General features: G+C 39.4%; 1 protein-coding gene across 1 annotated transcript in view; it reads left to right on the forward strand.

The window, feature by feature from the left end:
- LOC132572022 (IQ motif and SEC7 domain-containing protein 3-like) overlaps positions 1-13,529 on the forward strand; it is a 111,279-nt gene that overhangs the window by 52,922 nt on the left and 44,828 nt on the right. The gene's annotated exons all lie outside the window — the stretch shown is intronic.

Below are 13,529 nucleotides of genomic sequence, written 5' to 3' on the forward strand. Positions count from 1 at the left end.
GCGTACAAAGACTAGAGTAATAATAAGTGTTTATTACATAGTCTTTTTTAGAAATAAATAATAAAGTTTTGGTTTTTGATACTCTATTACTAGTAATTTTCACTGTGATATTTTTTTATTCATGGATTCTTTTCATCCTCAATACTCCTTAGCATCTTGCTATTGTCTGGGTGTATGTGGCAGAAAAGTTGGCATCTGGGTTTGCAAGCTCGGGTACCAGTGTCCATGTTCAAATTAGATGTTGTATTATTGTGGATGAAGAGCTGATTAAGTTTGGAGGGTTATCTGTGGGCAAGAAAAGGTTTGCTCCCCAGAACTTGTGAAAGAGAACTGTCATTAACCAGTAGAGATTGTAAGCTGCTGCTGATGCATTGAACTGTTTTAATTTGAGAGCTGTATGTGACCACTAGTGGTGTTCTGTTACTGGTGTTCTGTTATTGGTTTTCTCTGGGTATCATTCTGGCTTTATTAATCTGTTTCTTGTCAGTTTAACGTTTTATTAAGTTTTCATATAAGCAGAAATAAAGGGCAAAGGGGATAAAAGGATATAGAAAAGAAATAGTACATAGACAGAAAAATAGTCCATTCTGCATGACCATATGTCATTCACCATACAGAAGACCATAACATCTTTCCATATTTTCAGCATAAAATCTCAATGCTCAGTGTTATATACATATTGTTAACTCTTGCTCCTACTTTCTTAATTTGGATCATAGTCTCAATATACATACAATATTGCATAATAGCAGTAAGTAAAAAAAAAATTATATTTCACATCAGACAATCTTAATCAGAAAATTAGCTACAAGTGTCAAACCAAATATATAATGGCTCCCAATTTTTCCTTGTTTCTTCTTTAGATTTGTCACTCAGTAGTGAAGATATCATTGCTGATACTGATACTAAATTCACTGGGTGAATTTAACTCAAGAGGATCACTACATCTATTATTGTGGGCATAGGGGACTGGAATGCCAAAGCGGGAAGTCAAAAGGTAACTGGAACAACTGACAAGTTTGGCCTTGGAGAACAAAATGAAACCGGGCAAAAGCTAATAGAGTTTTGTCAAGAGAACAAGCTGGTCATAGCGAACACCCTCTTCCAACAACCTAAAAGGCGACTCTACATATGGACATCACCTGATGGGCAACACAGAAATCAGATTGATTATATACTCTGCAGTCAAAGATGGAGAAGCACGTTACAGTCAGCAAAAACAAGACCTGGAGCTGACTGCGGCTCAGATCATGAGCTACTCATTGCAAAATTCAGGCTTAAACTGAAGAAAACTGGGGAAGCCATTAGGCCATTCAGGTTTGTTTGTTTTTTTAAAAAAAATAAATAATAAAAAGCTTTATTAATATAAAGTTCAAGATACAAGTATGAAAATGCATCGGCAGATGTGTAGTATGTACCCATATACAGCGGGAAGATGGATATAAACAAAGTTAGTTATTAAAATACAGGTTACAACAACAGTTGACATGACATCAGTATAGCATGATATGGGTCATTAGGATTTTTGCTGTCCTTTGAGACCTTGTCAATAAAGGGACGCCATTTACACACAAAGTCCAGAGAAGCAGATTGGGAGGTGTTACGAGGATCTAAATCATGAGTGAGTTTATCTAAGACAAAGTAGTCCCACAGCTTTAGCCACCATGCCTGCCTTGATGGAGGATTTTGCTGTTTCCAAACCGAGGCGATTGCAAATTTGGCCACCACAATCATATGTGAAATTAAATCCTCTGTTTGTGTAGGAATACGCGAAGTGCCTGTATGATTCAGGAGAGCATATTCCGGCGTGAATGGGGGAGAAAATGAGGTGAGGTCATGTACTTCTTGGTAGATTAGTCTCCAGAAATTATTTATGATGGGGCATAGCCACCAGGAGTGAAAAAATGTGCCTCTGTGACCGCAGTTCTTAAAACAAAGGGGAGAAATTGAGCAGGAGTGTGATAACTTATACCAACGTGTGAGAACTTTAATGGCTTGAAGTTGTACATTCATTGCTTTTGTTTTATATATGATGGAGTTCCAGATGGCCAGCCATTGCTCTTTGGCTAGTTCAATACCCAGATCTCGGTGCCAGGCCCCTTGATAGGAGTGTGGTTTCATGTCAATGGAGTGGAGTAGTAATTTGTAAATTCTCGATATCAAGCCTTTAATTGGGGTTGAATCGCTGAATAGAAGTTTTTCAAAATCACCAAGAAGGATTCGCAAGGGAGGACTAAAGAGGTGAGTATCCAGTAAATGCTTGAGTTGCAGGTATTCAAACCATGGAAGTCAGAGTTTGCCTCTAAGGTCACTTTATCTTTTAATATCCCTTCAGACAGGACATCAACAAAGCGAGTCAGCCTCAGCCGTCTCCATTTTATGAAGGCCATTCAGGTTTGACCTTGATCACATCCCTTATGAATATACAGTGGAGGTGAAGAATAGATTTAAGGGACCAGAGTTGATAGACAGACTGCCTGAAGAACTATTGATGGAGGTTCATGACATTGCACAGAAGGCAGCAACCAGCACCATCCCAAAGAAAAAGAAATGCAAGAAAGCAAAGTGGCTGTCTGATGAGGCTTTACAAATAGCTGAGGAAAGAAGGAAAGCAAAAGGCAAAGGTGAAAAAGAAAGATTCACCCAACTGAATGCAGATTTCCAAAGAACAGCAAGGAGAGATAAGGAGACCTTCCTGAAGGAACAATGCAAAGCAATAGAGGAAAATAATAGAACGGGAAGGACAAGAGATCTTTTCAAGAAAATTGGAGAAATCAAGGGAACGTTTCGTGCAAAGATGACCATGATAAAGGATAAAAACGGTAGGGACCTAACAGAAGCAGAAGAGATCAGGAAGAGGTGGCAAGAATACACAGAAGAATTATACAAGAAAGATCTCAATGTACATGACAACCATGACAGTGAAATCGCTGACCTTGAGCCAGACATTCTGGAGTGTGAAGTCAAATGGGTCTTAGAAAGCATTACTAAGAACAAAGCGAGCGGAGATGACGATATCCCAATTGAGCTTTTCAAAGTCTTAAAAGATGATGCTGTTAAAGTTATGCATACATTATGTCAACAAATCTGGAAAACGCAACAGTGGCCACGGGATTGAAAAAGATCAGTTTATATTCCAATCCCAAAGAAGGGTCATGCCAAGGAATGTTCAAACTATTGCACCATTGCACTCATTTCACATGCCAGCAAGGTTATGTTAAAGATCCTACAAGCTAGGCTTCAGCAGTATGTCAATCGGGAACTACCAGAAGTTCAAGTTGGGTTTTGGAGAGGTAGAGGAACTAGAGATCAAATTGCCAACATTCGATGGATTATGGAGAAACCACGGGAGTATCAGAAAAACGTCTATTTCTGTTTCATTGACTACGCGAAAGCCTTTGATTGTGTGGATCACAACAAACTGTGGCAAGTCCTTAAGGAGATGGGAATACCAGACCACCTCACATGTCTCCTGAGAAACCTGTATAAGGATCAAGAAGCAACTGTCAGAAAGGGATATGGAACAACTGATTGGTTTAGAATAGGAAAAGGAGTTTGACAAGGATGTATATTGTCATCCTGCTTATTTAATTTATATGCAGAGTACATCATGTGGAATGCTGGCCTGGATGAAGCACAAACTAGAATTAAGATTGCCGGGAAAAACATCAACAACCTCAGATATGCAGATGACACCACTCTAATGGCAGAAAGTGAGGAGGACCTAAAGAACCTCTTGTTGAGGGTGAAAGAGGAGAGCACAAAAGTAGGCTTGAAACTCAACATCAAAAAAACTAAGATCATGGCATCCAACCCCATCACACCTTGGCAAATAGAAGGGGAAGGTATGGAAGTAGTGACAGACTTCACATTTCTGGGGTCCAAGATCACTGCAGATGGTGACTGTAGCCATGAAATTAAAAGACGTTTGCTCCTTGGGAGGACAGCTATGGCGAACCTGGGCAGTATAATAAACAGTAGAGACATCATCCTGCCAACAAAAGTCTGTATAGTCAAAGCAATGGTATTACCAGTAGTGATGTATGGCTGTGAGAGCTGGACCATAAGGAGGAGAAGAATAGATGCTTTTGAGCTGTAGTGCTGGAGAAGAATCTTGAGAGTCCCATGGACTGCAAGAAGATCAAATCAGTCAGTCCTAAGGGAAATCAACCCAGACTGTTCACTGGAAGGTCAGATGCTGAAGCTGAAGCTCAAATACTTTGGCCACCAAATGAGAAGGGAGCACTCACTGGAAAAGATCCTGATTCTGGGAAGGACAGAAGGCAAAAGAAGAAGGGGACGGCAAAAGATGAGATGACTGGACAGCGTTACTGATGTAACAAACATTAATTTGAGCAGACTTTGGAGGATGGTGGAAGACAGGAGGGCCTGGCATGACTTTGTTCATGGGGTCACAAGCTTCGGACTCGACTGTGCGACTGAACAACAACAACAAAAGTGAAGATAAGTAGTCCATCTCAGCTGTCTCCAGTATTTTCCCAACTAGCTCATACTTTGGAGGCACTAGTTGTAGTTTCCATTTTTGCGCAAACAAAATTCTGGCTGCTGTGTTAAGATGTGCCATTAAATGCCTTGTCTCTTTTGTATATTCATTGAAGTATATGTTAAATAAAAATAACTCGGGTTCAAATTGAATCTGTTTTTTCAATATATTCTGTAGCAGATCTTGCACCATCTTCCAATAGCTTTTGGTTCTCTTATAGGTCCACCACATATGATAAAAAGACCCAACATGGGTCATACATTTCCAACATTTATTTGACATATTAACATACATTTTCAATAAAGAAAGACCAGCATTTTAGCAGCATCTAAAATGTACAAACTATTCAAGCGAATGGATAAGATACTGACAACTTGCAGTGATTTTACTCATGATTTGGAAGCCACCTTAAGCTGTTGTCCATCAGCCCCTTCTATTAATGGATGAGTCTATTATAGTTCAGGGTGAAAATCAAGAACTTCAAGATACTCCACAAGAACCTGGATCGCCAAAGGAGATGAGGACAACACAAGCTGTCATTCATCGGTCCTTTTCATTGATGGATGAGTTTACCACAGCCTGGGGTGAAAACCAAGATCGGTCAACTCCATCACAAGAACCTACGAATGACCTGAGGGGTGCTGACAATTGCTGTGTCCATTATGATGTCAATAACTTTTTAGAACAACTTACTGTAGTTTGACTCCTAGACTCACCTCTCCCAGCTACAATTAAAATCATGTCATGGAATATTGCAGGGTGGAGGAGTAGGTCTAGGGATGATGATTTTTTAGAATACATTTTCAATAATTTTGGGGGGGTTATATACCATCTATAAAACATCTTATACATATTTTCTTTAAATGCTGTTGCCTTAGTCAATTTAATGTTAAATTTCCACATTGCTTCCCACTCATCTAAAGTGATATTACGACCAATGTTCTTAGCCCATTGTATCATACAATCTTTTATGGTCTCGCCTTGCATTCTCATCTGCAGAAAGTATGAGTATATTTTTGCAAATCAATTTCTCCTGGGACCCCAGAAGAATCTTATCAAATACATATTGTTCCACACTGAAACCTGTTGTTTTTATCTTTAACGTATCTAGATTCCAGTTGGATTCTTGACCACCAACTCATATCAATATTCATGCCCTCCAATTCTTGCCTGGATTTCAACTGATTGTCTTGTTTCAACAAGTCTTCATAAGTACAGATCTTATTTTGTGTTAGAAGATTTAGTTGTGTAAAGGCTTCAATTGGAGAAACCCATCTTGGTTATCTTCTGGTAAATTTTTGGCTTCAATCATGCCCGTGTCGAGTAAAAGGATTTCCGTATCCAATGATTTTTAAAATAAGAGTGCCCTTCCCATCTTTGATACCAAAGGTTCACATGCCAGCCTAGAGTAAGATCATAGCCTTCTACAGATAGCTGTCTTTTATCTTTCAATAATACCCAATCTCTTACCCAGGTGAGTACACAGGCTTTATAGTATAGCTGCCAATCTGGAGATCCATACTTGCTCTTGTTTTAGCGCTTTTAATTTGATTCTTGGTCTTTTCTTCCTCCAATTAAACCTTGAAACCATCTTGTTCCATTCTTGAAAGAAGGTACTTGATAATAGAACCGAAATGGTTTGAAATAGAGACAACAGTCTTGGCAAAATATTCATTTTTACTTGGCTATTCTTCCCATTAATTATATTTTCAGGTCTTCCCACTTCTCTAAATCTTTTTTGATCTCTCTAAGTGGTTTATCATAGTTATCTGTTTTTAAACTGCTACATCTATTTGAGATATAAATTCCCAAATACTTCACTTTATTCTCATATGAGAATCCTGATTTTTGTTGAAATAGATATATTTGTTCTGTATTCATATTTTTGGCTAAGAACTTCGTTTTTCCATAATTTATCTTCAGTCCTGCCCATTGGCTGAACTGATTGATCTTATTCATCAAAAAGTCAATAGAGTCCAGTGGTTGATCTAGGATAAACACCAGATCATCTGCAAGCACTCTCAGTTTATGTTGTTCCCCTTTGATCATAGTGCCTTTGATATTTGAGTGTTCTCTAATTTGATTATTCAGTGTCTCCAAACATAAAATAAAAAGCAATGGTGATAGCGGACATCCTTGCCTGGTCCCCTTTCTAATAGTAATTGCTTCTGATAATTCTCTATTCTGGAAAGAGTATATGGCTTGTATCATTTTTAAATAGCTCTCACCACAATCCACCATACTCAACTGTTGTAGCATAAACTACCGGCTCACATTGTCAAAGGCCTTCTCAGCATCAAGACAGACTAATGCTAATTGTTTCCCTGGGTGACTTTTATAATATTTCAGTAAGTTGCATATTGCTCTAACATTGCCCTTCAAGTAGCTTCTTGGAAGAAATCCTGCTTGATCTTGATGTATAAAAGACGATAAAACTTTCTTCATACATTAGGCCAAAATTGAAACAAAAATCTTATAATTCGCATTCAACAGCGAAATTGGCCTATAATTTTTTTTATATCTTTCAGATCTGCCCCTTCCTTAGGGATCAGTAACATAGTAACCTCTTGCCATGAGTTAGGTATAGCCGCACCTTTTTGAATCTTTTCTATAAGATGTTTGCAAGGCATCAGCAGCTTATCTTCAAAAGTTTTATAAAATTCTTCCGGAAGAGCATCTGGTCTTGGGGCCTTACCATTTTTTTGAGTTACAGTTGCTTCCCCTAGTTCTTGTATCATTATTGAATTGTTTAAAATTTTCCGTTGATCTTCTCTGAATTTATTCAGTGTGCTCTGTTGGATGTACCCCTTCATTTCTTCCACTGGCATCTGTTTAGGTTGATATAATTTCCTATAAAATTGTTCCACTACTTGACGTATTTCTTGTCTTTTATATCGCTCTATGTTGTTTTCATCCCTCAATCCTGTTATACTTCTTTTAGCATTGTCTTTGCTCAATCTATATGCCAGCCATCTTCCCGGCTTATTAGCAAACTCAAAGTAGTTTTGTCTGGCAAATTTTAATTTTTTCTCTACTTCTTCTGCCAAGATCAGATTAAGTTGATGCTGTAATTTTTTTTTTTATTTTGTTCTTAAATTCCAACTTTGTGGGCTGTAATTTTAAATTCTTTTCCGCCTTTTCTGTTTGGTTCATTAGATTTTGAAACATTTCAGTTCTTTCTTTCTTTTTCTTGGCATTAAATCTGATTGCTTGTCCTCTAAAATAGGCTTTGGCTGTATCCCACACCATTTGTATTTTCACCTCTTGTGTTATATTTTGATGAAAAAATAAATCCCATTTCCAGTTTAGCTTCCTGTAAAAAGTTCTTATGTTTTAGTATTTGGGTATTTAATCTCCATCTCCTTCTTCTTTGGGTTCCCTTAAGTTTTACCGTCACTGGGTTGTGGTCAGAAATCACTCTTGGATGAATCTCAGTCTCTGTTAAATCTTTCATCAACCCCACAGATAGCCAACACATATCAATTCTTGACCATGATTGATGTTTAGAAGAATAAATTGTAAAATTTCTTGAGTTTGGATATCTTGTTCTCCAAGCATCTATTATCTCCAATTCTTCAGCTAATTTCAGACAGCTTGCTGGCAGTTGAGTCCCTTTAACTTTAGTGTGTTTAGACATCTGCTTATCTAGTTGCGTATCAAAGACCACATTAAAATATCCTATTATGCAACAGTCTGTACAATCAAAGCTTGTTAGTTTATGACTCAACTCATTGAAAAATTTATCTTGATGATCATTTGGGGCATAGATATCTGCTAAAAGGATTTTTCCCCTTCGATAGTAATTTCCACTAATAGAATTCTTCCATTATTCAATGCAAACAGCAATTGTGGATTATATTTGTCAGTTACATAAGTTGCCAGACTTCTCTTCATTTTGTTGGTGTCATCCTTCTCACTATTGCTGTCTTTCCCATCAAATTTCTGTTTCTTGACCATCTGTTTCTTGACCATCAGGTTGATGTTTTAGTTCCAAAAATGTTTGTTGTAGAGCCCTCAGGTGAGAATCTCTGTCTGTAGGACTGGAATGGATGCAGCTGTAGTGTAGAACCTGGCTGTATACAATGGATTGTTTGGTATGTTTAGGATGGTAGCTGGAGGCACGTAGAGGTGTTGGTTGGTTAGTAGGTTTCTGGTATAAGGTGGTATCTTATGCATCCATTACGTATTCTTACAATAATGTCCAGAAAATGTATTACTTGCATAGATTGGTTCATTGTCAGGTTTTCAGGTTAGTGGTGGAGTGAAAATCACTGATTCTTGGTGGAATATGTCCAGGCCTTCTTTACCATGTGTCCAGATAATAAAGATTTCATCAGTGTATCACAAGTATAAGAGAGGTATATGTGGGTAGGTGATTAGGGTAGGTGTTTAGGAAGCACTGGTCCAAGTTGGCCATAAAAATGTTAGTATACTGTGGGGCCATGCGAGTGCCCATGTCTGTACCATTGATCTGGAGGAACAAGTTGTCATCAGATTTGAAGTAATTATGGGTAAGGGCGCAGTTTGGTGGCATCGGCTGTGGTGTTGTCAGAAATAATGTTCCTTAGGGTCTGTAATTCATTTTTGGGTGGAATATTGGTATAAAGAGATTCCACATCCATGGAAGGCTGTTCAAAGCTTGTATTTTCCTCAGATAGTATGTGATGTCATGGACATAACTAGGAGCATTGATGGCATAGGTTCTTAGAACAGAGTTGGTGTATCCAGATGCCTCCATGATGATAGTGCCTATGTCTGAAACAATGGGTCATTCTGTATTGCCAGGTTTGTGTATTTTGAGTACAAGATGTAAGGTACGTGGTCAAGGTTCCTATTGTGTGTCTGAAAGGATTTGTTCCTGAATGTGCAAGGGTAATGCCTTTGTAATCTTGTTTACTTCTATTTTGTATTCCTGTGTGGGATCTGACTACAGTTGTTTGTAAAAAGCATTACTTGAGAGTTGTCTTTGAGCCTCCTGCATGGAGTCTGATCTATTCATGATGACGGCTCCACCTTTGTCTGCCTCTTTTATTATAATATCTGGATTTTTCCTGAGACTGTCAATGGCCTTCCTTTCAGCATGGTTGAGACATGATTCGATTCTACAGCAAAAGTATTCAATATAGAGGTCCAGAGTGGCATTGTGACTCTCAGGAGGGGATCCATGCCAAGTCTTTCATTTTGATGGCAGTTGGTGGTCAGTATCTTGTTCATTGGTGAGTTGGAGGGATGGTAGTTGTTCTCTGGTGGATTGTGTGATAGTATGTTGTAAAGTTGCTGGCTGTTTGTTCTTGTTCATTCTTGAATATGCTGAAATACTCCTTCAGGTGTAGATGGAAGAAGAAGACTTCCCCAAAGAATTTAATCATCTGTGTGGATTTAGTTGGGCAGAATGATAGTCCACACAAAAGAACTGATTCCTCTGCTGAGCTGAGTCTGTGCTGTGAAAGGTTGATAATATTGGTTGGAGGAGTTCTTGTTTTTATGATTAGCAGCCTGTTCAGATACTTTCATCCTTTGATCACCATGAATATGACAGAAGTAGTATGATCCACTTTGAAGAACTGATGAAATAATTTTGAGTATTATTCCTTAGGAAATATGTTTTCCAAACACTTGAACTTATTATAGCATAGCACAAATGTTTGGGAAAAGTTTCCTACATTATGGTTACTAGCCTATATTAGGGTCATTGCTGTGCTTTGATTTCTCAGTGGCAGCCTTTTTTAAAACAATGTCTTTTTCAGTCAGTGTGTAGATGAAAGTGTGTCTCCTTGCCACTAATGCATTTAATAAAAGTGTATGAAGTGCACATGAAGGAATAATATTCAGTGTCAAAGGTAGCCCAGCTGCAATATGAGAATGCAATGAGGACTGCAACTGCCATCTTCTATGTAGCATGTCCGCTACTACCCAATAGCTTAGATTCTAGCCTTAGCAGTGACCTCAGGAGATCGTGGATGAGCTATAATTGTAATCTGGGAATTCCTAAGGTAAAGTAAACACAAGTAATGGATCTACTGTAGTAAGTTGTTAAGATTCATAGATTTAAACAAATCATCAGCTGCTGTACATTTTGAACTGATTTTAAATGCCTGGATTTTTGAGGGGGGCAGTTTATGATGCTATGGAATCCTTAAAAGTAAACAGCAGTGCTTCTGCAATATCTGAATTATTTTTATTTATTTACTTTACTTACTTAATCACCCAATCCCAGTAAGGCAGGCTCTGAGCAATGTACATAATGTATAATAAAAAACAATACATAAGCTAAAACAGTATATTACATTAAAAAATTTAATTTTTTTTTTACAGTGGCGTCCTGTGAGTATTTTGTGTAAGCTCTGGATTCCAGGATGTTATATTGATTGCTGGGGGGTGGGGGTGTGACTGACTTACAGAGTGTTTTTGTGGGGGGTGAGGAAAAAAGGGGCCAGCCAAGGTAAACGCTGCCCTCAACCAAAGGCCTGGCAGAACATCTCTGCCTTAAAGGTCCTGTGAATTGCGTAAGATCCCACAGGGCCCTGATGTCATTTGGCAGAGAGTTCCACCAGGTTGGGGCAGGTGGATCACCAGCAAATTGCTGTTAGTGGAGCACAATGCTCTTCAGGAGCATACCGGAGGAGATGGTCCTGCAGATATGTTGGTCTCAGATTGCTCAAGGCCTTAAAGATCAGAACTAAAAACCTTGAACTTGACTCAGTACTCCACTGGAGCCAGTGTAGCTGGTGCAGCACTGGTTGTATATGTGCCATCCATGGTTTTTCTGTCAGGACTTGTGCTGCCATGTTCTGAACCTGCTGGAGTTTCTGGATCAGTCTCAAGGGCTGGCCAGGTGTAGAGCAAGTTACAGTCTATTTTGAGGTGATCTTTGCTAGGATTACTGTGACTAGGTAAGAGCAAGACAGGAAAGGAGCCAGTCACCGAGTCTGGCAGAGATGGAAAAAATGCCAGTTTGGCTGTATGTGTGACCTGGGCCTCCATAGAGAAGGAGGTGCCCAGAGTCATGCCCAGACTCTGACAGATGGTGCTGGTATCAGCAATGGCCTTTCCAGAGCCAGGAGATTGATCTCTGATCATAATCCAGAATCCCTCAGCTACAGAACCTCTGTTTTGATGGATTCACCTTCAACCTGCTCTTCCGTAGCCCATCCCTTCACAGCCTCAAAATTCTCAGCCAAATTTGGGACAGTGGCCACCCCCACCCAATAAACAGGTACAGCTGGTGTCATCAGCATATTTATGACACCCTAGCCAAACCTCCTTGCCAGCTGGGTGAGAGGGCACATATAGATGTTGAATAATATCAGGGAGAGGAGCATTTAAAGTTGATGTTTATATTTCCTATGGAATATAAGGAAAATTAATCAATCCTCAGAGCAAGCGGCACTGCAGTTCTGAAATACTTGAAATAGCATTTAAAGTTGCTTATGTCAAGGGACGGATTTTCCCATGTTCTTAAATAAATACCCTTACACCCACTGGAAAATTTCCGCAAATTTATGCCCAAAAGTTTTATTTCTTTGCCTTCCCCTTTCTGCTGCAGCTGAGATTGCCACCCAAACGCTATTTCCTAGGTCCCCTGTACGCAAAGTGTTGTATTTTAGTGGGTAGTTTGGGCTGTAATGAAGGGGGAGTAAAAAAATTGTGCTCCATTGTTGGAAATTCTTCTATCCATGGAAAAGTTGGGGTGGATTCAAACATTTAGCTACATAACATGCTTCAACCTTGATAACAGCATTCAAAAAGGTGCAAGATGGTGTCAGCTGTCTCTTCTGATCCTGACTTTTTGTTTTCTTAGTTTACTTTTGATTCATAGTCATTGTACTTTGAAGGACAGAGGCTATATTAAGGAGGACTTGCTTTCCTGAGGATGGTTAGACTGCTTTTGAGGTGCTATTGTTTACTATCTGTCATGTCAAGATAAAAAATAATGCTGTAGGTCAAGCCCAGATACTCAGACACAACCTTTTGATAACCAACCTTGCTAATGGCTTGGTTTTAGGGTTGTCGTGCCCTCTCTGTCTATGGAGGCCCAGGTGGTGGCCACTGCCAAATCCAGGTTTTACTATATTAGGCGGATAAGGCAGTTGGCTTCATACCTGGAGCGCAGCAACTTAGCCACAGTAATCCATGTGACAGTCACCTCAAGAATAGACTACTATAATGCCCCTCTATATGGGGCTGCCCTTGACATGAACCTGAAAGCTGCAACTAATGCAGAATGCTGCAGCCAGGTTGCACATCCTTTACGGGACCACATCCAACCTGCACTTGAAACGTTGCACTGGTTGCCTGTGGCATTCCAGGCCTCACTTCAAGGTGTTGGTGATGACCTTCAAAGCCCTATATGGCCTGGGACCTGCCTACCTCTGTAACCGCTTTTACCCACATGAGCCTCAGAGAGCACTACAATCAAGTTTTCAAAACCTTTTAATGATCCCCGGGCTGAAGATGTTTGGCTGGTCACCATAGGCAAGGACCTTTTTGGTGGTGGCCCCTACCCTCTGGAATGCTCCTCCCTGAAAACATCAGGGCACTGCAGGACTTGCCACAATTCCGCAAGGCCTGTAAGAAAGTTCTGTTTAAACAGCTTTTTAACAACTAATGGAGGCATCCAGTACTTCACCACCCCCACAAGCATTAATATCTATCGAGACCCTAGACAGAAAAATAAGGTGCTTAATAACATCTAATGACACTACAGCAAACAGTGCTAACCAAGAATTAACAACACTATCTAGGGACTAAAACTGTATATGTTAAGATGTTTTTAATGATTTTTTAAATGATTTTACTGTAATATTTACTCCTGTGTGTTTTGACTGTTGTTAGCTGCCCTGAGCCCGATAGGGGAGGGCAGGATAGAAATATAATAAAATAATAAAATAGCCAGAAACCCTCAGGAAAAATCTGGGGGTGGGCCTGAAGTGCTGGTGGCATGCTAGCGCCTGGACATCACTTTCAGTAAAAACCAGAAGTGCTGTAATTAAACACAGTAACATTTGCAAAAAAGTAAATTCTT

The sequence above is a fragment of the Heteronotia binoei genome, chromosome 5 (genome assembly GCF_032191835.1).
Source record: "Heteronotia binoei isolate CCM8104 ecotype False Entrance Well chromosome 5, APGP_CSIRO_Hbin_v1, whole genome shotgun sequence".
Taxonomy (NCBI): Eukaryota; Metazoa; Chordata; class Lepidosauria; order Squamata; family Gekkonidae; genus Heteronotia; species Heteronotia binoei.